The sequence below is a fragment of the Macaca mulatta genome, chromosome 15 (assembly GCF_049350105.2).
Source record: "Macaca mulatta isolate MMU2019108-1 chromosome 15, T2T-MMU8v2.0, whole genome shotgun sequence".
NCBI lineage: Eukaryota > Metazoa > Chordata > Mammalia > Primates > Cercopithecidae > Macaca > Macaca mulatta.
The window spans coordinates 128047774-128073192 of NC_133420.1; the positions used below are offsets into that span (position 1 = coordinate 128047774).

The 25419-nt window shown below is 43.1% G+C and overlaps 1 long non-coding RNA gene and 1 pseudogene across 1 annotated transcript in view; both read left to right on the forward strand.

Annotated features, from left to right (window-relative positions):
* LOC106993843 (uncharacterized) overlaps window positions 1–25419 on the forward strand; it is a 104006-nt gene that overhangs the window by 11605 nt on the left and 66982 nt on the right. The window lies entirely within an intron of this gene.
* On the forward strand, window positions 1704–2078 carry LOC106993844 (metallothionein-1G pseudogene; annotated as a pseudogene).

The following is a 25419-nucleotide window of genomic DNA, read 5'->3' on the forward strand; positions in this document are numbered from 1 at the left end:
GACTTAGAACGGGGTTATATCCCAATAAACCCACTGTAAGTAAAAAAGATCATAAGTAAAAATGCATTCAGGACCCTGATAAACCCATGGTAAAGTCAAAAAATCAGAAGATGCTCTTCAACTTACAGTGGGGTTATTGATTTCCTGATAGACCCATCTCAAAATTTAAAAATTGTAAGTTGAACCGTCATATGTTGAGGACCATATGTATTTGGCATATGAGAAGGACATGAATTTTGGGGGCCAGGGGTAGAATGCTATGGACTGAACTTATGTGTCTCCCTAAAATTCATATGTGATGACCCTAGTTTCTGATATGATGAGGAAACGGATGTTCGCTGTTTAGACCACCCAGTCTATGGTATTCTTTTTATATCACCTTGCACTGACTAAGACAGGCATTTATAAAACACAGTTGCTCTGGCACTAAAAGGAACAAATTATATGCAGCAATAAGGGTGGGTGTTAAAAAATGTTGTGCTGAGTGAAAAATGCCAGACCCTCCCCCAACATATCCTCTACGTAATTCCATTTCTATGAAGTTCTATAATTGGCAGGGCAAATCTAATGTATGTGATTGAGATCAGATCAATGGCTGCTTTGGGGGTGTGGGGCGGGAGTCACTGGGAAGGGGTACAGGGAAACTTTCTACGGGATGGACACACTCTGTATCGTCCTCAGGATATTCATTTGTCAAACCCTGTGGAACTCTACAATTAAGACCTGTGCATTTCACTGTATGTAAATGAAACCTCAGTAAATGGGATATGTGATATATATGTGTGTGTGTGTATATACACATGTGTGTGTGTATGTATCTGTTCTTCGCCCTACCCCCTTTCCATTCCTGTCCTAAGAAGATAGAAGATCTAGGAAGTAGAGAATGCAGTCCCAGAGAAAGGAAGGCAGTCCCAAGGGTGGCCACAAAAGAAGTCCTAGAATGACCGAGAAGGAGAGTGGCGGGCTCCCGTGGGGACGTCTGCAAGAAAATAGTGGCCGAGATGGATGACTTCATGAGGAAGCTGGAGGATGTTCCTTGTGGGAATTTGTACCAGGAGGTTATTAAAAGGTGTGAGAAAGAAAACTAAGGAAAAAGAAAAGAAAAGCAATCATGAACACAGGGGCCAGGGGCAGTAAGGACGGAGGCCTAGTCACAGTGCCCTACAGTGCTCAGTTGGGAGTAATATGTATGTAGGCAGGATAATGTAAATGCTATATGTTATTTAATCCTACAATTTGTAACATAATTCTATTGAAGGGCTGCTGAGGGAGGGCTCCTTGACCATCATGTGAAGTTAGTAGTTAAAACGGATGAATCAGAAGAGGTCAGGGTGCACACATTACTTACAATCATGAACATGTGAATGCCAGGAAAAAAAATTGCTTAAAAATTATGTGGACTTTAAATTCTATCTACTAGGCCACATTCGTCTTTTCCAGTAACAAAGTTGAACCCTCAAAGGAGGTTCCTAGGGCAGTTTGAAAAGACCCAAAGCTGTTTACTAATGTAGTTTATTAATTGAAGTGGCCCTGGAGTCACACACCACAGGTACCACAATTTGTCATGACATTTGGCCCTCCACGTCCAAGGGTTCCACATACACGGATTCAACAAACCTCAGGTCAAAAGTATTCAAAAAATAAATAATAATAATAAGAAGAAGAATGCAACCATATGACACCGTCCAGCTGCCTGACTGCCTCTTCGCCTCTCCCGCGGGAACTCCAGCGTCTCCTTGGCTCGAAATGGACCCCACGGTTCCAGCACCACTGGCAGCTCCTGCACCTGTGCTGGCTCCTGCAAATGCAAAGAGTGCAAATGCACCTCGTGCAAGAAGAGCTGCTCCTGCTGCCCCGGGGGCTGTGCCAGCTGTGCCCAGGGCTGCATCTGCAAAGGGGCGTCGGAGAAATGCAGCTGCTGTGCCTGGTGTGGGGACAGCCCTGCTCCCAGATGTAAATGAAGCAACATGGGTACAAACCTGGATTTTTTTTTTCATACAACCCTGAGCCATTTGCTACATTCCTTTTTCTATTAAATATGTAAATGACAATAAAACACTTTTGACTTGAAAAAAATAATGCAACAATATGAAGTAATACATATAAAAATACAGTGTTAACAACTATATACATAGCGTTTACATTGTTTTAGGTATAGTCATCTAGAGATGATTTAAAGCATATGGGACAGTGTGTGTGGGCTTTGTGTACGTACTGTGCCACTTTATGGAGGAGACCTGAGCATCTGCTGCTTTTTAGCATCCACGGGGGTCCTGAGACCAATCCCCTGAAGACACTTAAGGTTGGCAATACTCATTTATTTGTTTACTTGGTTTCAGAAGTTCAGACGAAAACCAGGGAAGCAAAAATTATTGAAGGTAGCTCTGAAGCAAGCAAGAGGGAGAAGCCCTTACCTCTCTGCTGTGGTGGGGCAGGAGTCCCTCTCCTGAAGCCGTTGGCAAGACTAGACCTTTCTCACACATCCCCCACCGCAGCCTCGTTATCAGCCAGTCTGTTCAATACGGTGTTTCCTCAGTTCTCAGATCTTCTGTTCTGAAACCCACCATCAATTTAATAACAGCTTTGCAGCTGACAAGTCTGCTTTGACCTGAATTGCAAAATGCATCTCAATTTCAGAAATATTAATATGTAGAAAACCACGTATCTCTCCACCAAAGAGTCTCTTACAGGACCCTGGCTTGGGTCTTGCTCCACACCTCCCATCCTGGCCTGTTGGTGGGTATTTTTGTACAGCTGAACAGTGAGTCCATGGTGCATTCCCAGAGCCCCCAGCAGCTCAGGCCTTCATGCTCTTGGCTATACCAAGTGTTGGCTGCCCACAGCTCTCAGCTGAATTCCTCTCTATGATTTGCCTTCAGCTCAACACAGCCACTTTCCCGAGTTCATGCGCCTTCCCCAGGACAGCTGCGTCCAGTGGGCGATGGGGCAGGGGTGCGAAAGCCCTGCCTTCTGAGGGCTGTTTCCGCGCCAGACCTGCCCTGGGGCTGGCGAAGGCCTCGTGGAGACTGCCTCGCAGCTCAGCTCCTCTCTGCCTCATCCTGCCTCTTTCTCTTGCTTCCCAGACGTTGATCCTGAGAGCACCTCAATAAACTTCAGGGGCAAATCTCAGAATCAGCCTCCTGAGGTCCCAACTGGGACAAAGTCTCATTTCAGCCTCTTGTCGTTCCCTTCATGCCGCAGGCATTTCAGGGGTTCATGACTGACAACCCCGTCCAGTCTCCGTGCAGACATGAACCCCTGACGCCTGGAGCCCTCCCCGACTTCCTAAGGCCCTGAGCTGGTGCTTTTCTGGGCCGGGCCCATCATGAGGCTCCTGACAGATGAGGTGACCATCCCGCTCTGCTGCCGACCTGACATGCGGCTTCTGCAGATTGCTCAAGGTCCCTCCGCCTCCAGGTCCTCATCTGTCAAAAGGGAGGATTCAGGAGGAGGACTGTGGTGAGGCATTAAGCACAGGCCTGGCACATGGCAGGGGCTCACTCCTTTCTCCTGCCTCCCATTCCAGGTCGTGCAGTATCCCAGTCCTCCACCTGACCCGCTCCTGTCTGAACATCCTGCTGCGAGTCAAGGCAAATGGGCTCAGCCACTGTCCCACCCCACCGGGCCTGGAGTGGACTCCCCGTGAGCCTGCAGAGGGGCAGGATGCTGAGCAGCAGGCCACGCTGGAGCGCCGGGGGTCTCCCCCAGCCCCAGGGAAGAGGCGGTTTTATTCAGTGAACCAAGAGGGGATGAAGGGGAGAGCGCAAGCGGCCTCCTGTTCCCTTGGGAACTTGAGGGGGTGTCGGGATGTGTTTCCTTTCTGCACTCAGCTGGGAAAGAGCTGGTGGAGACTTTTCCCCTCTGAGCAGAGAGAGAATTCTCTTCCCCTTCCCCGCCCCGCCCCCGTCCACTCCCACAGCCACCAGTTCTCTGGGCAACCCTAGTTAGCAGTTTGGGCCTTTCTTTCTGCACACAATTGACGTGGAGGGCCTGAGTCTGGCCCATTCAGACGCCACATGGAACACTGTTTTTGTCACTGCACTCTCATCTTCTAGAAGCATAGCCTTATCCAACAGAAAGAGGCAAAAGTGATCGGGCCTGACCTCTCCCAGTGACAGTGTTTGCACTTCGTTCCATGGCACAGTGTCTTGTAACTTTAAGATTTAACATTTCAGATTATTTTCCACTGGGGCTCCCATCGATGCTGAGTTCTGGCTACTTTTTTCCCCTAACGCTGAAAGGTTCGATTCTTCCGTCTATCCATCAACAAATCGCATTGAATGACGGTGCTCAGTGACCCAGGATGCCACTGGAGACAAAACACACTATACATATTTTCTGGTCTCCCTGGAAAATTAGTGCAAACACTTTCATCACTGCGGAGAAGGGAAATATGCGCAGAGCTGTGAAGATCTGCTTTGTTTTTTTGTTTTTCTAAGAGGAGATTTCCCTCCTTCACACAGTGAAATTTATATTGTTCTTTGTCTGCAAATTAACCAGTTAAGTAGAATTCCTGTATGTCTCTTTCCCTGTCTGCAAGCCAAGGCTCCTCTTTCTCTCCACCCTGTATCCACACATAGTCCAGGGTCTCCCCTGTCCCCCACAATGCTGCTTGAAATTTCGTTCCATTTTCGTCCTGACTTGTTCAAAGTAACATTGAAAATATTTTAATTCAAATTCCTGTCTCATCAGTCCTTTTTAAGTTCCATTTTAAAGAATCTTCTTTTCTAAGGAATGGTCTGTTTTTGATTCAGTGGGAAACATGGGCTGCTCAGTCCTTTCTCTCTCCTGTTAAATTTTCACTTTTATGAAGAGATGGGATCTCGCCCTCTGGAAATGGAGCGGGAGGAGACCCAGGAGCTCCGGCCCTCCCTGCAGCCCTGCGTGGTGCTCCCTGTGCAGCCGCTACCCCTGTTCAGTGGAGAGGACAATTAATCTCCTACTACACAGAAGTGGTGCCTGAATGCACCAAGATGAAAATGTTTGTGTACAGGGTGGTCTATTTAAAACAGTTCCCATATGATGCAATGCAGCTTGACAAGGAAACTCTTTCAGATGACTCACCATTTCACAATAACAATTAGCATTTGAGAATCTTGCATAGAACACCCAGCAGAAGAATATTTTATTGATTTCTTAAGAGTTTCCACACGCTGGCTGGGGCTTCAATCAAGACAACCTATTAAAGACTGACGTCCAATTTCATTTGTATGAGTTCACAGTAAGGGAGATCAAGTTTAACAGTACAAGAGAGAAGGACTTAGGAAATGCAGACTTGAAATTCAGATAAGCCATCAGTGGGACCTAGTTTTTCAAAAAACCAATAAAATGTAGGGATGCATTAATGAAGGCATAATATCTCAAATGAAGGAGGTGATAATCAATCCCATTGTAATCTTTGATGGTCAGGCTATATTTGGAGTACTTTTTAAGTTACAGGCAATGAATTTTAAAATAACCAGAAAGCATCCAAGGAAGACAATCTAAATAGTGAACACTCTGAAAACTAGATTCTCTAGAAGAACAGGATTCAGAATTACAGTTGGGTTACAGTCCTAGCAGTCCCTTACCAGCTGTGAGCTTAGGCAAGTTACTTAATCTTGCCTCAATATCCTCATCTACAAAAAAGATGATAGTAATTTTTAAAAACCCATACCATGGGGTTATTCTGAGGATTAAATATTCATACATAGTTAGTGGCAGAGTGCCTGCCTGGCACACAGCGTGTGCTCAAGAAATATTAGATATTGTTATGAATGTTGGCAATGAAAACAGTGATTATGATCCCACCTTATGGTGGTGTAGCGTTTTCAGTTTATAAAGTGACTTCATACCATTATGTTTTCTAATGTTCATGTTTAATATGATTTGGTCATTACTATTCTCATTTTTGGAGGAGGAGAACTTTGGGGTCATCTGCCCTGAGAGGGCCTTTCCTTCCTGTTCAGCTGGCTGGGCACCAGCCTCTATGCCACCTCCAGGCAGTCCTCACGGCCTGGGGCGCCTCTGGCCCCCAGCAGCTGACCCTCCTGAGGAGTGGCCAGCCCTGGAGGGAGGACCCCTGACAACGGATTTGGCCATATTTGGCCATCTTTGTGATCACAAAGCTTCCAGTCAGCCTCGCCATTCAAATCTCATCGGTCCATTTATGCAAAAACAAAACATAACAAAAAGTTGTGTGTATGTGTACGCATGTACACATCCATGTTCGAAAAAAAATACACCGCAAGGTTAACCCTGGTACTCGCTACATAATGGATTATAGGTGTTTTTAAATCTTTCTCAAGTGTATTTTCTAATTTAAAAAAATTTTTTTTCACTATGGATTTATATTGCCTGGGAGTAAAGAACTAAGAAGTGCTTCACAATAGCATGGGGTTGTTGTGACTGGTTCACAGAAACTAACATTAGAAATGCCCACAGTTTCTAAAAGATGATGAATGGGCAGAACCTGCTAGCATCCATCCAATAGCCATTCTGTCCTCCCTAGCCACGGTGATTTTGACAGAGCAGCACTGGGCCCCAAAATTACACACCTTCAGTTGCAGCCAGAGGTGGTCACATAGCCCAGTCCTAAGAGGTAAGATGACAGCAGAAGTCGCTGAGCAAGCCTTTATTCTTTTGTTCTTGTTACGATTTTCTTCTATCATATGCCTGCAGTAATAGGAAGACTTTGTTGTTGTTGCTGTTGTTGTTGTTTTGTTGTTGTTGTTGTTTTTGAGATGAAGTCTCGCTCTGTCACCCAGGCTGGAATGCAGTGGTATGATCTCTGCTCACTGCAACCTCCACCACCTATATTCAAGCGATTCTCCTGCCTCAGCCTCCCGAGTGGCTAGGATTACAGGTGCCGCCACCACACCCAGCTAATTTTTTGTATTTTTAGTACAGACAGGGTTTCACCATGTTGGCCAGGCTGGTCTCGAACTCCTGACCTCAAGTGATAGCCCATCTCAGCTTCCCAAAGTGCTGAGATTACAGGCATGAGCCACCACACCTGGCCCAGGAATAGGAAGACTTTGTATGAAGCATGAATTGCAGCATTTTTTTTTTCTACCTAAGAAAACGTTACAGCCCAGGCACGGTGGCTCACGCCTATAATCCCAACAGTTTGGAAAGCTGAGGCGGGCAAATCGCCTGAGGTCAGGAGTTCGAGACCAGCATGGTAAAACCCTGTCTCTATTAAAAATACAAAATTAGCCTGGCATAGTGATGCATGCCTGTAATCCCAGCTACTGGGGAGGCCGAGGCAGGAGAATCAGTTAACCGAGGAGGCAGAGGTTGCAGTGAACCGGGATCATGCCATTGCACTCCAGCCTGGGCAACAAGAATGAAACTCCGTCTCAAAAAAAAAAAAAGAGAGAGAGAGAGAAAAGAAAGAAAGAAGAAAGGGAGGAAATGAAAGAAGAAAGGAAGGAAGGAAGGGAGGGAGGGAGGAAGGAAGGAAAGAAGGAAGGAAGGAAGAAAGAGAGAGACAGAAAGAGAAAGAAAGAGAAAGAAAGAAAAGAGAGAAAGAAAGAGAAAGAAAAAGAAAAGAAAGGGAAAGAAAGAGAAAGGAAGGAAGAAAGAAAGAAAGAGAAAGAAAGAAAGGAAAGAAAGAGAAAGAAAGAAAAGAAAGAAAGAAAGAGAAAAGAAAGGAAACATTACTGCAGAACTGAAGATCATGCAAACCAGGTGGGAAACACCTAGGACAGCTTGGGGGCAGGATCCTTAAGAAGGTGCGGCACCCCTTTGCACTCCTCACAAAAATGTGGGGTTGTGGTTGGATTCCAAATCTGGAGGTCTTTTCAGTCGCTCTAGACCAAGCAATAGAATTAGACCAAGGAAAGGGAGGCAAGTGAGGTGTGAGTCTTTTCCTCTCCTGAGTTTGGTAATTCTGAATGTCACAAAGGTCCTTTGTTTAAGAATCCTGCATGTTCCAAGCAATTCCTGGAATTTCTTAAATGGCTTCCATTTTCCTGGAGGAGAAGCTCGTAATGGTCTGCTTGGCTCTCTGCCTTTATAGCCTCTACTGGAGCCACTTAACCCGCAATTTGTAGGTTCAGCTGTACCCCCAGCCCTAAGGCCACCCCTGTCCCCAGGCGAGGGAAGATAAGTTCGACCCAGCCTGCCCTGCTTCTGTCCTCTCTGGTCACCTGGCTCTTCTACAAACAGCAAAGATTCCCCCTTAGTCTCCGGTAGAGATGCACATTTACTCCTGGGTAGAAGTTAAAAAAACAAAACATGTATTTATTTTTTTTAATCCGCTTGGAAATATAAACAAAGGTGAAATCTTATAAAATAAACTGTTCCAAAAACACTCGTCCAAGTATCAGCACTCCTAGGTGGTCAAGCCGTTTAATGCATGGGGACCTTCTGCTTCCAAGTGGTCACAGGAGGCTTACCGGATCCTTTAGGGTTTATTCTAATTTTCCAGGAAACATCCCATTGAAAGGGAGAAAAAAAAAAAAAAACACAAAGTTTCCCATGAAGCCTCCATTATACAACTCTTAACAGAGAGGCTCTTCCTTTAAAAACTTGCACATTTTCATACCATCCCATTTTTATTCACACTGGTCAAAACTGTGCTATTTTTTAACTTAAGGAAAGTAATTTGATGAAATTTAACAGCCCTAATGAACTAAGCGGAAGAAAATGCAGAAGGGCTTTAACAACAGCAAACCTATTGAGACGAAAGACCCTATACATTGTTCTCCTGACAGACTTACTAGCAGGGCAAACCAGATGTAGGTTGCCAAGGGAAGTTCAGCTTGTAAATTGTAAGAAAGGAGTGTACTGCCAGGCTCTGCTGGGCTCTGTTATTTCTTCATTAAAATGCACTGTCAATCAGGTTGAAAAGAAATGTCTAATTAACACCATAGGGCACCAAAAATGTAGCGTCAGAAACTCAGCTGCTATCCCTCTTTACAACTGTATCTCTCTGAGCAACTCCAGTCCTCTTTCCCCCCTTTCCCCACGCCATTGCCCCTCCCCCATATCCTATTTGCTTATGATTAAAAGCATCAGAGAAATTGCAAAAGGCATTGCATTACACAATTCCTTCTTTATAGCTGTGAACCCGCTAGAACTAAGGTTTCCCGCAACTTCATTTCTTTTTATGCCCTGTATCCGTGCAAGGACCCAAAGACAATGAAACATAATGAAAACCAACAGGTTCCATCCTGAGCTCTCGTCTTTCAAGATGTGGAAGAAGGAGAGGTCTAACCTGGAGTAGCCTAGTCCAGGCTCCCGACTCCCCAGCCTGTTTGACTTTGGGGATGTCCCTTCATACTGATGAGCCTCAGGTTTACCACTCAGAAAACAGGTGAGGACGAAGGGCTCAGCCGCCTACTTCAAGGATCCACTGAGGCAGGGTGTGTAAAAGGGCTTCGTAATATTTAATGCACTGTTACTATGACCCCAGTCTCAGAAGGGCTGGGCGGAGTCCATATTTTTGTTAATAGGCTGATTGCATTCTGGTGCTTCTTGAAGGGTCGGGGACCCCAAGGTCTCCCCAGGGCATAGTGGCTGAGTGGAAGCTGACGATGAACCCAGGGATTTGGGTTTGGGAACGTTCCAGGAGAAGGGAACACAAGATATTAGAGACTCTAAGGCTTAGAGTGGAATCCTCCCTCACTCCGTTGCCATCCAGGCACCCAATACTATTGATTTCTCCATTGTGATGCCTTCTCTGCCTCCACACACTCTTTCCACTCTCTTCACACTGGCACTGGCACTCCTGCCACGGGAGTTGTGATTTACCTTTACGCTACCCTCTCCCTTTCAGTCCCTTCTGCATATGGCTACCAGACTAGTCCGGTTAAACCCCACTTAGCATATGTCAGGCTCACTGTTTGAAGATGTCAACGGTTCCATCATGTGCATACACAGAGTCCCTCTTTCTTCACTGGGCATTTTAGGTCTGCTTTGCTGGCGCACCTCTCTGCTCTTCCATCTTAAGTCTACCTGGTCATTTGAAAGTCTCTTTTTCCATAAGTGTATGTTTCATAGCCTCTTTTATTTCTTTTTTTTTTTTTTTTTTTTTTGAGATGGAGTCTTGCTCAGTCGCCCAGGCCGGAGTGCAGTGGCATGATCTCGGCTCACTGCAAGCTCTGCCTCCCGGGTTCCCGCCATTCTCCTGCCTCAGCCTCCCGAGTAGCTGGGACTACAGGCGCCACCACTATGCCTGGCTAGTTTTTTGTATTTTTAGTAGAGACGGGGTTTCAGCGTGTTAGCCAGGATGGTCTCGATCTCTTGACCTTGTGATCCGCCCGACTCGGCCTCCCAAAGTGCTGGGATTACAGGCGTGAGCCACTGCGCCTGACTGCCTCTTTTATTTCTTGAAAAATATTTCTTCAAATATATTCCAACTAGTCATTATGCATTCTGTGCATGGACATTCTTTTTTTAAAATTTTATTTCAATAGGTTTTTGGGGAACAGGTGGCGTTTGGTTACATGAATAAGTTACTAAGTGGTGATTTCTGAGATTTTGGTGCACCTATCACCAAAGCAGTGTACACTGTACCCCAATGTGTAGTACTTTATCCCTCACCCCTCTCCTACCCTTTCCCCCGAGTCCCTGAAGTCCACTGTATCATTCTTACGCCTTTGCATCTTCATAGTTTAGCTCCCAATCATGAGTGAGAACATACGATGTTTGGTCTTCCATTCCTGAGTTACTTCACTTAAAATAATGGTCTCCAGTTCCATCCAGGTTGCTGCAAATGCCAATATTTCATTCCTTTTTATGGCTCAGTAGTCTTCCATGGTGTATATATACACCACATTTTCTTCATCCACTCGTTGATTGATGGGCATTTGGGCTGTTTCCATGTTTTTGCAGTTGGGAATTGTGCTGCTATAAACATGCGTCTGCAAGTATCTTTTTCGTATAATGACTTGTTTTCCTCTGGGAAGATACCCGGTAGTGGGATTGCTGGATCAAATGGTAGATCTACTTTTACTTCTTTAAGGAATCTTCACAGTGTTTGCCAGAGTGGCTGTACTAGTTTACCTTCCCACCGGCTGTGTAAAAGTGTTCCCTTTCACCACATCCATGCCAGCATCTATGATTTTTCAATTTTTTGATTATGGCCATTCTTGCAGGAGTAAGGTGGTATCACGTTGTGGTTTTGATTTGCGTTTCCCTGGTCATTAGTGATGCTGAGCATTTTTTCATATGTTTGGTGGCCATTTGTATACCTTCTTGTGAGAATTGTCTCTTCATGTCCTTAGTCCACTTTTTGATCAGATTGTTTGTTTTTTCTTGCTGATTTAAGTTCCTTGTAGATTCTGGATATTATTTCTTTGTCGGATGTATAGATTGTAAAGATTTTCTCCTACTCTGTGGGTTTTTTTGTTTACTCTGGTGATTATTGCTTTTACTGTGCAGAAACTTTTCAGTTTAATTAAGTCCCATCTATTTATCTTCGCTTTAGTTGCATTTGCTCTTGGGTTCTTGGTCATGAAGTCTTTGCCTAAGCCAATGCCTAGAAGGGTTTTTTCAATGTTATCTTCTAGAATTTTTATGGTTTCGGGTCTTAGATTTAAGTCTTCGGTCCATCTTGAGTTGGTTTTTGTATAAGGTGAGAGATGAAGATCCAGTTTAATTCTTCTGCATGTGATTGGCCAATTATCCCAGCACCATTTGTTGAATAGGGCATCATTTTCCCACTTTATGTTTTTGTTTGCTTTTTTGAAGACCTGTTGACTGTAAGTATTTGGCTTTATTTCTGGGTTATCCATTCTGCTCCATTGGTCTATATGCCTGTTTTATACCAGTACCATACTGTTTGGGTAACAATGTCTTTATAGTGTAGTTTAAAATCAGGTAATGTGATGCCTCCAGATTTGCTCTTTTTGCTTAGTCTTTGCTTTGGCTACGCAGGCTGTTTTCTGGTTTCATATGAATTTTAGGATTCTTTTGTCCCATAGGGTGCTCCTTTGACGTGGTACTCTCCTCCTTCCCCTAGGGATGGCACTTCCTGAGAGCCAAACTGCAGTGATTGTTATTTCTCTTCTGGATCTAGCAACCCAGTGGCGCTACCAGGCTCCCGGCTGGTACTGGAGAATGGACAGAACTGATCCATCTTCAGGTCTGTCAGCCATGGATACCAGCACCTGCTCTGGTGGAGGTGGCAGGGAAGCGAAGTGAACTCTGTGTTGGTTAGCCTCCAGCCAGGTGGTGGTGCTTCCAAGGGTGCATCAGCTGTGGTTGTATAAGGAGGATACAGGCTTGCCCTAGGGTCAAGCAGTGGGCAGGACCATAGAGGTCCCAAGGGATTATGTCCTTTGCCTTCAGCTGGCAGGGCAGGTAGAGAAAGACCGTCAGGTGGGGGCAAGGTTAGGTGCCTCTGAGTTGAGACTCTCTCTGGGCGGGGCTTGCTGCAGCTGCTGTGGGGGGTGGGGGTGTGATTCCCAGGCCAATGGAGTTATGTTTCTAGAGGGATTGTGGCTGCCTCTGCTGCGTCATACAGGTTGCCGGGGAAGTGGGGGAAAGCCGGCAGCCGCAGGCCTCACCCCGCTCCCCTGTTTGGTGTCATTCTGTGTGGTGTCTTTGTTCTGGTTCTGCTCTTTGTTGCTTTGTTGGTGCTCACTCACAATACCTTGTTCTCTCACGTGTTCTCTGACTGCTTTCATCGTGATTCATGCTCGCCATAATATGATCTGAAGGAATTACTTGAGGCCTGGGTTTAAGGTCATTCCTCCAGAGAAGATTTTAGTTTGCACCACCATGGATCTCAGACACTATCAACTCCAGTTCACTTGGAAGTAAGTTCTTGGCTTGAGGTTCTTCACTTGGAAGTAAGTTCTTGGCTTAAGTTCATGGACAGTGTAAACTGGGGCCTCATTTCTTCTTAAGTGAAGAACGGCAACCTCCGCTTCCCTGGTTCAAGCGATTCATAAGGGCCTGCCCTGTGGTTACAAATTTCAGGGACTTTGTATTTTTTCCTGTGTAAAAGCCCAAAGAGGAAAATTTTCTTCCAATGTCCTTTTGAGGGTCATATCTTTGTCTAGGTCACACATTGAAGGTGTGTTTATATAGGACTTAGGTTTATGCGTGGGGGATCCCCAATCTGACTTCCCTTCTCCCCTGTCACCCTGTGCAACCCTTTAAAACCAACACCCAAGCCAGGCGCAGTGGCTCATGCCTATAATCCCAGCACTTTGGGGGGCTGAGGCAGGCTGATAGCTTGAGCCCAGGAGTTCGAGACCAGTGTGGGCAAAAGAGTGAAACCTCATCTCTACAAAAAATACAAAAATTAGCCAGGTGTAGTGGTGTACACCTGTAGTCCAAGCTACTTGGGAGGCTGAGGCAGGAGAATCTCTTGAGCCCAGGAAGTCGAGGCTGCAATGAGCTGTGATTGTGCCACTGTACTCCAGTCTGGGCAACAGAGCAAGACAAAAAACCAACTCCACAGGCGATCAGGGAGGGACAAAGCCCCACAGAGCAGCAGCTGGCTTCAGTGCTCATCACTGAATTCATGATTTAAAAAAATTTTTTTAGTATACAACAGATGTACGTATTTTGGGGATACATGTGACAATTTAAAACATTCATACAATTTGTAAAGAGCCAATCCATGTAATTAGGATATCCGTTACCTTAAATATTTGTCTTTTCTTAGAGCTAGAAACATTTGAGTTATTTTCTTCTTGCTACTTTGAAATATGCACTAGATTATGGTAAACTGTAGTCACCCTCCTGATTTAGCAAACACTAGGTCTTACTTCTTCTATCAAACTGTATGTTTGTACCCATTAATTAACCTTCACTCACCACCACCGCCTCTTCCTGGCCTCTGGTAACCACCAATCTACTCTATCAGAGTATACTGAATAGGCACTCCATGAGATCCACTTTCTTTTCTTTTCTTTTTTTTTTTTTTTTTTGAGATGGAGTCTCACTCTGTGGCCCAAGCTGGAGTGCAGTGGTATGATCTTGGCTCACTGAAACCTCTGCCTCCTGGCTCAAGCGATTCTCCTGCCTCAGCCTCCCAAGTAGCTGGGATTATAGCCATGAGCCACCAAGCCCAGTTAATTTTTGTATTTTCAGTAGAGACGGGGTTTCACTATGTTGGCCAGGCTGGTCTCAAACTCCTGACCTCAGGTGATTCACCTGCCTCAGACTCCCAAAGTGCTGGGATTACAGGTGTGAGCTGCCATGCCTGGCCAAGACCCACTTTCTTAGCACCCACATGTGAGTGAGAACATGTGGAATTTGCCTTTCTGTGCCTGACTTATTTCATTTAACATAATGACCTCCAGTTCCATCCATGTTGCTGCAAATGACAGGATTTTATTCTTTTCTGTGGCAGAATAATATTCCATATTGTATATATACCACCTTTTCTTTTTCCATGTATCTGTTGGTGGACACTTAGGTTGATTCCACATCTTGGGTTTCGTGAATAGTGCTGCAGTAAACATGGGGGTGCAGGTATCCCTTTGATGCACTGATTTCCTTTCCTTTGGGTAGATACTCAGTAGTGGGATTGCTGGATCATATGGTAGTTCTAGTTTTAGTTTTTTGAGAAACCTCCATACTGTTTTTCATAATGACTGTACTATCTTATATTTCTACCAACAGGGTACAAACGTTCCCCTTTCTCTACATCCTCACCAGCATCTGTTATTCCCTGCCTTTTTGATAAAAGCCATTTTAACTGATATAAGGTGATCTCTCATTGAGGGTTTGATTTGCATTTTCTGATGATTAGTAATATTGCACATTTTTCATATACTTGCTGTCTATTTGTATGTCTTATTTTAAGAAATGCCTATTCAGATCTTTTGCCCATCTAAAAAATCAGGTTATTTGGTTTTTTTGCTATTGAGTTGTTTGAGCTGGTGATTAATCCCTTGTCAGATGGATTGTTTGCTCATATTTTCTGCCATTCTATGGGTTGTCTCTTCACTTTCTTGATTGTTTCATTTCCTGTGCAGGAGCCTTTTAGCTTGCTATACTCCCATTTTCCTAATTTTGCTTTGGTTGCCTATGTTTCTGAGGTCTTACACACACACAAAAATATTTGCCCAGACCAAAGTCCTGGAACATTTCCCTAAGGTTTTCTTGTAGTAGTTTCATAGTTTCAGGTCTTAGATTTAAATCTTTAATTCATTTTGATTTGATTTTTATATATAGTGAGAAATAAGGATCTATTTTCATTCTTCTACATATGAATATACAGTTTCCCCAGTACCATTTACTGAAGAGACTGTCCTTTCCTGTTGTATGTTCTTGGTAACTTGGGTTGAAAATGAGTTCACTGTAAGTGCATGGATTTATCTCTGGGTTCTCTATTCAGTTCCACTGGTCTATGTGTCTGTTTTTTATGCCAATACCATGCTGTTTTGGTTATTATAGCTTTGTAGTATGTTTTGAAGTCAGGTAGTGTGATGCTTCCTTTGTTCTTTTTGCCCAGGATTGCTCTGGCTATTCAGGATCTTTTGTGGTTTTTTATAAATTTTAGGACTGTTTCTTCTATTTCTGTGAAGAATGTCATTGGCATTTTGATAGGAATTGCATTGAATCTGTACATTGCTTTGAGTAGAATTGTCAATATTAATTCTTCTGATCCATGAGCATGGACATCTTTCCATTTGTTTTTGTCCTCTTCAATTTCTTTCATCAGTTTTTGTCATTTTCCTTATAGAGAAATTTCACCTCCTTGGTTAAAGTTATTCCGTGTGTGTGTGTGTATGAGTGTGTGTCGATTATAAATGGGATTATATTCTTGATTTCTCTGTCAGATTGTTTGCTATTGGTGTATATAAATGCTACTTTTTTTTTTTTTTTTTTTTTGGCAGAGTCTCTCTCTGTTGCCAGGCTGGAGTGCAGTGGCACGATCTAGACTCACTGCAACCTACGCTTCCCCAGTTCAAGTGATTCTTCTGCCTCAGCCTCCTGAGTAGCTGGGTCTACAGGCACGCCGCCACCACGCCCAGCTAATTTTTGCATTTTTTAAGTAGAGACGGGATTTTACCATGTTGGCCAGGATGGTCTTGATGTCCTGACCTCGTGATCCACCCGTTTTGGCCTCCCAAAGTGCTGGGGTTACAGGCGTGAGCCACTGCACCAGGCCTTAATGATCTTTTTAATGTGTTGTTGAATTCTGTTTACTAGTATTTTGTTGAGGATTTCCCAACCATGTTCATCAGTGATATTGGCCTGTAGTTTTCTTTTTTGGCCTGGTTTTGGTATCAGGGTAATGTTGGCCTTACAGAGTGAGTTTGCAATTATTCCTTCCTGTCCTTTTTTTTTTTTTTTTTTTTAAGAGTTTGGGTAGAGTCGGTATTAGTTCTTCAAATGCTTGGCAAAATTCAGCACTAAAGTCATCAGGTCCTGGGCTTTTCTTTGGTGAGAGACATTTTATTATGGCTTTGATCTCCTGACTCATTATTGGTTTGTGGAGGTTTTCTATTTCTTCATTGTTCAATTTTGGTAAGTTGCATGTGTCCAGGAATTTATCAATTTTTCTAAGTTTCCTAGAATTTTAAAAAATTTGTTGGCATGTAGTTGTTCATAACAGTCTCTAATGATTCTATTTCTGTGGTCTCAGTTGTTGTGTCTCCTTCTTTGTTTCGAATTTTATTTGGGTCTTCTCTCTTTTTTTTCTTAATCTAGCTAAAGGTTTGTTGATTTTGTTTATTTTTTCAAAAAACCAACTTCTCATTTTATTGATCTTCTGTATTTTAAAGTCTCAGTTTCATATATTTCTGCTCTGATCTTTATTATTTATTTCCTTCTACTAATTTAGGGCTTGGTTTATTCTTTTTTTCTAGTTCCTTATGGCACATTTTAGATTGTTTATTTAAAGTCTTTCTAGTTTTTTTGATATAAATGCTTATTGCTATATACTGCCCTCTTAGTACTGCTTTTGCTACATTCAATAGATTTGATATGTTTTATTTCCTTCGTCATGTAGTTCAATAAAGTTTTTAATGTTCTATATTTCTTTACTTATCCATGGGTTGTTCAAGAGCATGTTGTTTAGTTTCCATGTGTTTTGTGGTTTTCAAGGTTCCTCTTGCTACTGGTTTCTAGTTTTATTCCATTTTTGTTAGAAAAGACACTTGATATGATTTATATTTTAAAAAACCTGTTGAGACTTGTCATGTGGCCTAAGATATAGTCTGTTCTGGAGAATGTTCCATGTCCTGATGAAAATAATGTGTATTCTGCAGCATTTGGGTGAAATGGTCTGTAAATGTCACTTAGGCCTATTTGGTCTGGTATGTAGTTTAACTCTGATGCTTGAATTCATGCTTTTAAGTACTTTTTTGGAATTTGAGGATTTCCCTTACTTTCTGAAAATTTAACTATACTTTAAAGTATTTAAAAAATAATTAAGTATTTTTAAGGATTTTGTAGAGGAATGATTTTCAGGACAGCTATTACTGTTATTACTTCTGTACAAGACTTCTTGGATCATCCAAGTAATCTTTTTGTTTTGCAAGCCTGCCATACACGTTGCAGCCTCCTCACCATAGCTCATGAAGTCTGGTCTCTTTGAAATGCCATAGCCATGTTCACTCACTCTCACCTTGAAGCTTGTCTAAGCATTGTTTTTATTTTGTTGTTGTTGTTTTTTGTGTGTGTGTGATGGAGTTTCGCTCTTGTTGCCCAGGTTGCAGCGCAATGGCATGATCTTGGGTCACCACTACCTCCACCTCCCGGTTTCAAGAGATTCTCCTGCCTCAGCCTCCCAAGTAGCTGGGATTATAGGCAGGTGCCACCACACTCGGCTATTTTATATTTTCAGTAGAGACAGGGTTTCTCCATGTTGGTCAGGCTGGTCTCGAACTCCCAACCTCAGGTGATCTGCCCGCCTCGGCCTCCCATAGTGCTGGGATTGCAGGCGTGAGCCACCGTGTTCTTTTTTTAAGGGCCAGATTAAGTCCTGCTTCCTCCATAAAGTCTTTCCCTACAGCTTTAGGTTTCTGTAGACATTCCTGTTATACTTTGTGTAACCCAGTTATCACTCACCTGTGCTGTAATGCTGCTTATCATTTTCTTTAGTCACTACCAGTTATTGAGGGCTTCCTACATGTCGAGCACAGAGTCAAGTACTTTTCATGTATTATATCATTTAACCTTGTAAAAACCCTGACAGGTGACTCCAACCAGCACCCAATTTTTTAAATGAGAAAATCCTAGAGTCAGAGAAGTTCAGGAACTTTCCCAAGGTCACATAGCTAGTAAATTAATGGAGGCCAGATTCATATCCAGGACCACTGGATTTCAAAATTCATTCTAATACCCACTAAACAAAACCACATTACACAAAACTAAACGTGTAAGTTTCACATTAAGTTTTCACAGTCATATAGTTTGTTCTCTAAGGGTAGAAAAAATACCTCATACATACTCTCTGCATCCAGCACAAATTTATTTTCTCAACAAATATCAATTACTTGGTTATTAATCTGACATGTATTAAATCATCTACTGTGTGACAGACAGCATGCTAGACTTCGTGTTGCAGAAAAAAAGCAGACAAAATCTCCGACCTTAAAGAATTCAAAAGCCAATAGAGTAGTCCTTCTTATCTGCAGGATATACATTCCAAGAGCCCTAGAGGATGCCTGAAACCACAGATAGTACCAAACGCTATATATACTGGGTTTTTGGTCTGATAACCAAGAGGACTACTAAGTAACTAGCGGTCAGGTAGCATATGCTGAGTAGATATGCTGGACAAAAGAAATTATTCGCATCCTGGGTGGGATGGAGCAGAAAGGGGCAAGGTTTCATCATGCCACTCAGAACAGTGCAAAATTTCAAACTTATGAATTCTTTGTTTATGTAATTTTCCATTTAATATTTTCAGACCACTGTTGACCACAAGTAACTGAAACTATGGAAAGCAAAACCATGGATAAGAGGAGACAACTGTAATAGGACTTCCAATTCCGCCAAGATGAAGTAGCTCCTTTTCTCCCAGGTCCTCCCCTTTACAACTAAAACCCGTGGACATAACACAACAAAATAAAAAATGCTAATAGAAGAAATCAACCTATATACCTGTAATCAACCTATAATAAATGGCCTATCTAAATGGAGAGACATACGGATTCATGAATTGGAAGATTCAGTATAGTAAGCATGTCATTTCTTCCCAAATTGATCTACAGATGTAAGGAAATTCCTGTCAAAATCTCAACAAGTTTTTTTTATAGACAGAGGTAAGTTTTATTGTAAAATTTCCATGAAAAAAGCACAGGCCCAAGAATAACTAAAACAATTTGGATGAAGAAGAAGAAAGTGGGAGAAATCACTCTATTTGATTCATTAATTCAATTTCATTAAAACTATTATCAAGTTGGGGAGAAATGGCATCTTTACTATACTGAACCTTCCAATTCATGAGTACAGTATGTCTCTCCATTTATTTAGTTCTTCTTTGATTTCTTTCATCAGCATTTTGTAAGTTTCAGCATACAAATTCTATTCATGTTTTATTAAGCGTATATTCTAGGCATTCCATTTTATTTGGAGCAATTAATTATAAATGACATTGTGTTTTAAATTTTGCTTTCCATATCTTCATCATTAGTATGCAAAATGTGATTGACATTTGTGTATTACTCTTGAATCCAGCAACCTTGTTGAACTCACTTACCAGTTCTGGGAGCTCATTTTGTAGATACCTTAGGGTTTTGTGTGTAACCAATCATGCGTCTGAAAATAGGGACTGTTTTATTTTTTCCTTAAGGCTTACAATAATAGCTGTAGTCATTAGACCATGTCATACAGGCAGAGGTATGGGTGCATAGATGATTGGAGCAGAATAGAGAACCCAGAAATAGAGCAACAAAAAAATGCTCATCTGATTTTTTACACAATTTCAACAAATGGTGCTGAAGCAACTGGACATTGACCTAAACCACATAAATTACACCAAAAACATAGCTCAAAATGGATGAGAAACTTTAGAGCTATGAAACAGCCACTCTAGAAGACAGGTTGGGCTGGACGCGGTGGCTCACACCTGTAAGCCCAGCACGTGGAGGCTGAGGCAGGAGGATCACTTGACCCCAGGAGTTCAAAACCAGCCTGGGAAACATGGCGAAACCCTTGGTCTCTACTAAAAATACAATAAATTAGATGGGCGTGGTGCTGCATGCCTGTAGTCGTAGCTACTCGGGAGGCTGAGGTGAGAGGATCACCTGACCCCAGGGAGGTCAAAGCTGCAGTGAGCCATGATCACACCACTGCACTTCAGCCTAGGTGACACAGCGAGAACCTGTCTCAAAAAAAAGGAAAAGAAAACAGATTGGTAGTGCCTTAGAGAACTGAACATGCAACTACCATATGACCCAGCAATAGTTCTCTTGGTGTTTACTAAAGGGAACTTCAGAAGCTTTTCCAAAATTCACACGGAGAAGCAAGCTGCCAAGAACAGCACATGCTAAGAGAAAGAAGAACATTATAGAAATAAACAGGCAGCATGATTCTGTTTATATAAAGTTCAAAAGCAGGCACTAAAAGAGATGTGGTTCACGGACACACACACGAGTGGTAGACGTGCAAATCCCTCCAATCACCTCTGGCTGAACGTCCTAACGGTACCAAGTAGAGTAAAGCGGATCAGATACTTCACACTATCGTATTCTGTGCCTGTTAGTCTGAAGCCACCTATAATACTGAGCTGTCTCAGGAAGGAAATATTCTTGTAACATGGTTTCACTGGTAACTCTTTTCAAATCTGAAATCTTTAATATCTGAAACGATAAAGAATTTCTTTCCATATTATGACATACAGTGCATACCCATTGGCTGGTGATAAAACTATTACAGAAATAAGATACAAATTGCTTGAAAAGGTATTTGGAATTTTATAAGTTAAAAAAGTCTTTCAATCTCCTATTTCTTTGTTACTTACAAATTAAGAATTAAAAGATATTCCAACATGCAAATAGCACTTTTCATACTAGAATAATCTACAATCCAAATGCAGAATTCAGTCCTAAATTAAAGGTATGGTTTTACTTTTAATACTTTCTTTCTGAAAATCAAGCATGTTTAAGTTAATTTAAAATCATTTTGAGAAAAAAGGAGTAATTATCTTCATTACAAACATTTGTGATCATGCATCCTTTAGTGAAGTCATAATGAATGGTTGGACTTCTTTGGGCATGAAGACAGTCTAAGCTTAGGGCCTAGACCTTATTTCCTTCCAACACAAAGACGGCAGTCTGAGTAAATTAACCTAAGCAGTGACACAGGAAACAAATCATGCCCAATTCCCAACCTCGAACCCAACAACTTGCTTCCAACAGCCAATGGTCTTCCTTATACTCTAGGGCACAGCAGATTCCATCTAACAGATCTACAATTACCACAGTTCCTTTTAATCCAGTTCAGTGATTTCCAGTTTTACAGAATCCATATCTACCTAAGCCTAAGTGGACAAAGTATAATTCGGCGAACAATTCCGCACTGCAGGAAAAAAATAACCATATAAAACATGTATTCGGGGACAAACATGGTTAGGAAGCAAAATTCAACAAGTAGTCGTTGACAATTTGGCCTCTTACATAAACCACACTTTGAGATGTATAAAAGTATTGATAATTTCAAATCAGAGAAGAAGCCAAGTCTAATTAAATTTTTTCTCAGAAAATTTGAAATCCTACCATATGTTTAAAATGGACTTACTATTCAGCACTCTTTTTATGTTTTTCTTTTTTAGGAGATGGGCTCTCACTGTGTTGCCCAGGCTGCTCTAGAGCTCCTGAGCCTAAGGGCAATGTTCACACCTCTGCTCCCAATACGCACTTTTTTTTATGTAAAGGTTGGTGCTGATAAACCAGGCATTGACCAAGCTCCTTAACAGGGCTGTTGAAACACCATTAAGGTAAATAGGTTTAAACCAATCAGGTTTTCTCCATGCTGCCATCGTTGACATTTTGGGCCTGACAATTCCTTGTTGCAGGGGCCTGACCTGTGCATTCCTGCCTTCCACCTCCTAGATGCCAGGAACACCCCTTAAAGTTGTGACAACCACACACGTCCCCAGACATTGCCCAAGTTCCCTTGGGAGCAGAACTGCCTCAGCTGAGCAGCTCTTGTTGAAACACACACCCATTTTGAGAACTTAGTTTGGATTACCGTTTTTGAACATTCATCTTGTCTCTCGGATAAAGATGAATATTAGCAATACAGAGGAGATTTGTGTGGCTGATACAGAAACACTCTGGAGTTACTATCATGTGAAGAAAGCAAGTCATATAATACAATCAGCATAATTCCACTTACGTGAAAACAAACGTAAAAGTTATTTCCATATATACAGGCAAAGAAGACTGCAAGAATCTGCACAGCCCACTGATATCAGGTTACTTCTCAGGAGGCTTTTGAGGTTGGGGGGAGACTGCTGTGCTTGGACTGTTGGATTTTTTTTTTTTTTTTTAGAAACTGTATTGATGGATTAATTGTGTAATTAAAAGAATAAAGGAAAGAAAGGAATGTGGCCCAGGCCGGAGTGCAGTGGCACAATATCGGCTCACAGCAACCTCCACCTCCCAGGTTCGAGTGATTCTCCTGCCTCGGCCTCCTGAGTAGCTGGGATTGCAGACATGCTCCACCACGCCTCTGCTGGAGTAACCTCTTCCTCTGGTTCAAAATCTCCAGCGACAGGGTGCAGACATGCCCCAGACCACCGTGTGTGGCGAGATTACTTGAGGACCTGAGGTAGAACACTTTCAGGATGGAAATGCCTCAAGACTTGGAGTCAGACCCATTTAGGTTCAATGAGTAGTTCTGCCTCTCAGTAGTACTGAGCACACGTAGAGTCCAGATCTTGGTTTCCAATCAAAGGAATCAGGGCTCCTTGGAAGGATGGCTGATTCTAAGGCTGGGGCAGGAAACATACAAGATGAGCCTGGAGCATAGTGACAGGAAGTAAGGAAGCACTCAAGTGCCCCCCCACCGCCACACACCCCCACCATTGATGGGGCTATGTCAAGGGGTGCAGAGACAACTGCAAGGCTTCTAATGGCAAATGCTGGAACAATGACAGCAAGGAATAAATAAAGCGATATTTGATTATAACCCAAAGCATACTGCAGCTGTTCATGATCCCATGCTGACATAAATAAATTGTTGAATAAATTAATAAATGGAGAAGAAACAAACCTTCCAGGCAGAAGAATTCCAAATAAATGTATGTAGATGCTGCATACTGAGAGAGATAAAGCATAGCTCCCCTCTCCTAAGTGTGGGCTACACATTGTCACTTTCTGCTCAAGAGTACAGGATGGAAAAAAGGGAAAAAAAGGGTAACATTCCAGTCACCTGTGTCATTCAGGTGATCGAGGTCCACATCAACAGTCATAAATGGGCTGCACACTGTGGCTCATGCCTGTCATCCCAGCACTTTGGGAGGCTGAGGCAGGCAGCCCACTTGAGGCCAGGAGTTCGAGACCAGCCTGGCCAACATGGTGAAACCCCGTCTCTACTAAAAATTTAAAAATTAGCCCCAAGTGGTGGTGCACACCTATAATTCCAGCTACTTGGGAGATTGAGGCAGGTTCAAGACTTGCTTGAACCTGGGAGACAGAGGTTGCAATGAGCCAAGTTCGTGCCACTGCACTCCAACCTGGGCGACAGAGTGAGATTCCATCTCAAAAAAAGAAAAAAAAAACCGTAATTCATGCTGCTAGTGTGCCCCCTCGATATGGCACTTTCATTCTGTGACCTTCTCCCCAAAATCCGTAACCCGTGTCCAGTCATGTAAAAATTATCAAACAAATTCTAGGAGAGAAGCATCCTACAATACACCTCCCTAGTACTCCTCGAAACTGCCAAGGTCAGCAGAAAAAAGGAAAGTCTGTTCCCGGGTATCCAAACTTTTGGCTTCCTTGGACCACACTGGAAGAAGAATTGTCTTGGGCCACACACAAAATATGCTAACACTCAGGATAGCTGGTGAGCTAAAAAATAACAAAGGTCCGTGCATCAATCTCACAATGTTTTAAGAGAGTTTATGAATTTGTATTGGGCCACATTCCAAGCTGTCTCGGGCCACATGTGGCCCGTGGGCCGAGGGTTGGACAGGCTTGGTCCATCACAACCAATAGGAACGCAAGGAGACAGAACAACTAAATGTCCCGTGTTATCCTGGATGGGGTCGTGGAGCAGTAAAGAGATACTAGGTTTAAAAAAAAACAAACAAACAACAACAACAAAAAAAAACTAAGAGAATCGGAATAAACTATGGATTTTAGTTATTAATAATATATCAATATTGGGTTATTAATTGTAATGAATGTACCATACAATGTAAGGTGTTTATAACAGGGGAGCAGGATGGTGGGGCTGGGCTGGGAACTCCATCTGCTCGATTCTTCTGAAATAAAGAACTGCTCTGAAAAATATCGTTAAGTGCAAATCTTCTATACCTGGGGAGAAATATGTAAAAGGTATTAATAATAGATGCAACCCCCAATGCTCCCTAAAATCCACAACAGCCTGGAAAATTGCCTTTGATGCAAAATAAAACAAATGATATGATTTTGTTTTCAGAGGCGGAGCAGGAAAGGAGAGAGCAGAGCTGCCTGCTGACAGCAGGAAAATCTCATTAGCGCCTGAACCTCTGGTTCCTCGGGGTGTCCATGGGGCCTAGTTGGTGAAGCTGTTTGTATTTTCCTCAATTTTCCGTGTTTTCCTGGTACTGAAAATGCCTCTCCAGTAACTCTCCTGGAAACATGTGACCCCATGGAGACAGCTAGACACACACTGGGGCTAAACAGCACACCTTGCCTGGGTGGTCAGGAGCAGGTGCTTTAGTTACACCTACGACACATTCCCATGTCTCAGCAACCTGAACGGGTCTCCGCTCCTCGCAACAAGAAAGCAGCATGGAAAGGAAGGAAGTTACTCAGCGTGCAGTGGCACCTTGGTGATTTCTTCTCAAGGCAGTGCCATTGTCAGAACCATGTATTAGGGAAATGACGGCTTAAAGAAGAAAAGTGGAGTTTGGAAGGCCCATTACAGCCGTGCTTCTCAGCTGTGGGGTGGGCGAGACTCCCCTGGGGAGCTGCTTCACACAGATTCCCAGGCTCCCGCCCTGGAGATTCGCATCCAGTAGGTGTGGGCTGGGGCCTGAAAATGTGCTTTTCTGGCAAACTCCCGAGTCCTGTGGCGGCGGCCGGTCTTGTCCCACCCTGAGGAATTCCAAGGCCGGAGGGCTTTGCAAGTCTGTCAGGACCGAGCATGAGAACAAGAGGACGGGGTCAGTAAATGACTCTCCTCTTCTGTGATGCAGGATACCGTGTGCGTTTTAGTACCTGGCATATGGTCACTAGGCTATGACACCCTGGGACCTAGGATTGTTACTCACTGCTAACGGGGACTCACTGTTACCTCCCTGGTGGTAGCACGCTGCCCGGCACAGAGGGCGAGCTTCATAAATACTTGTTAGCTGAACGAGTG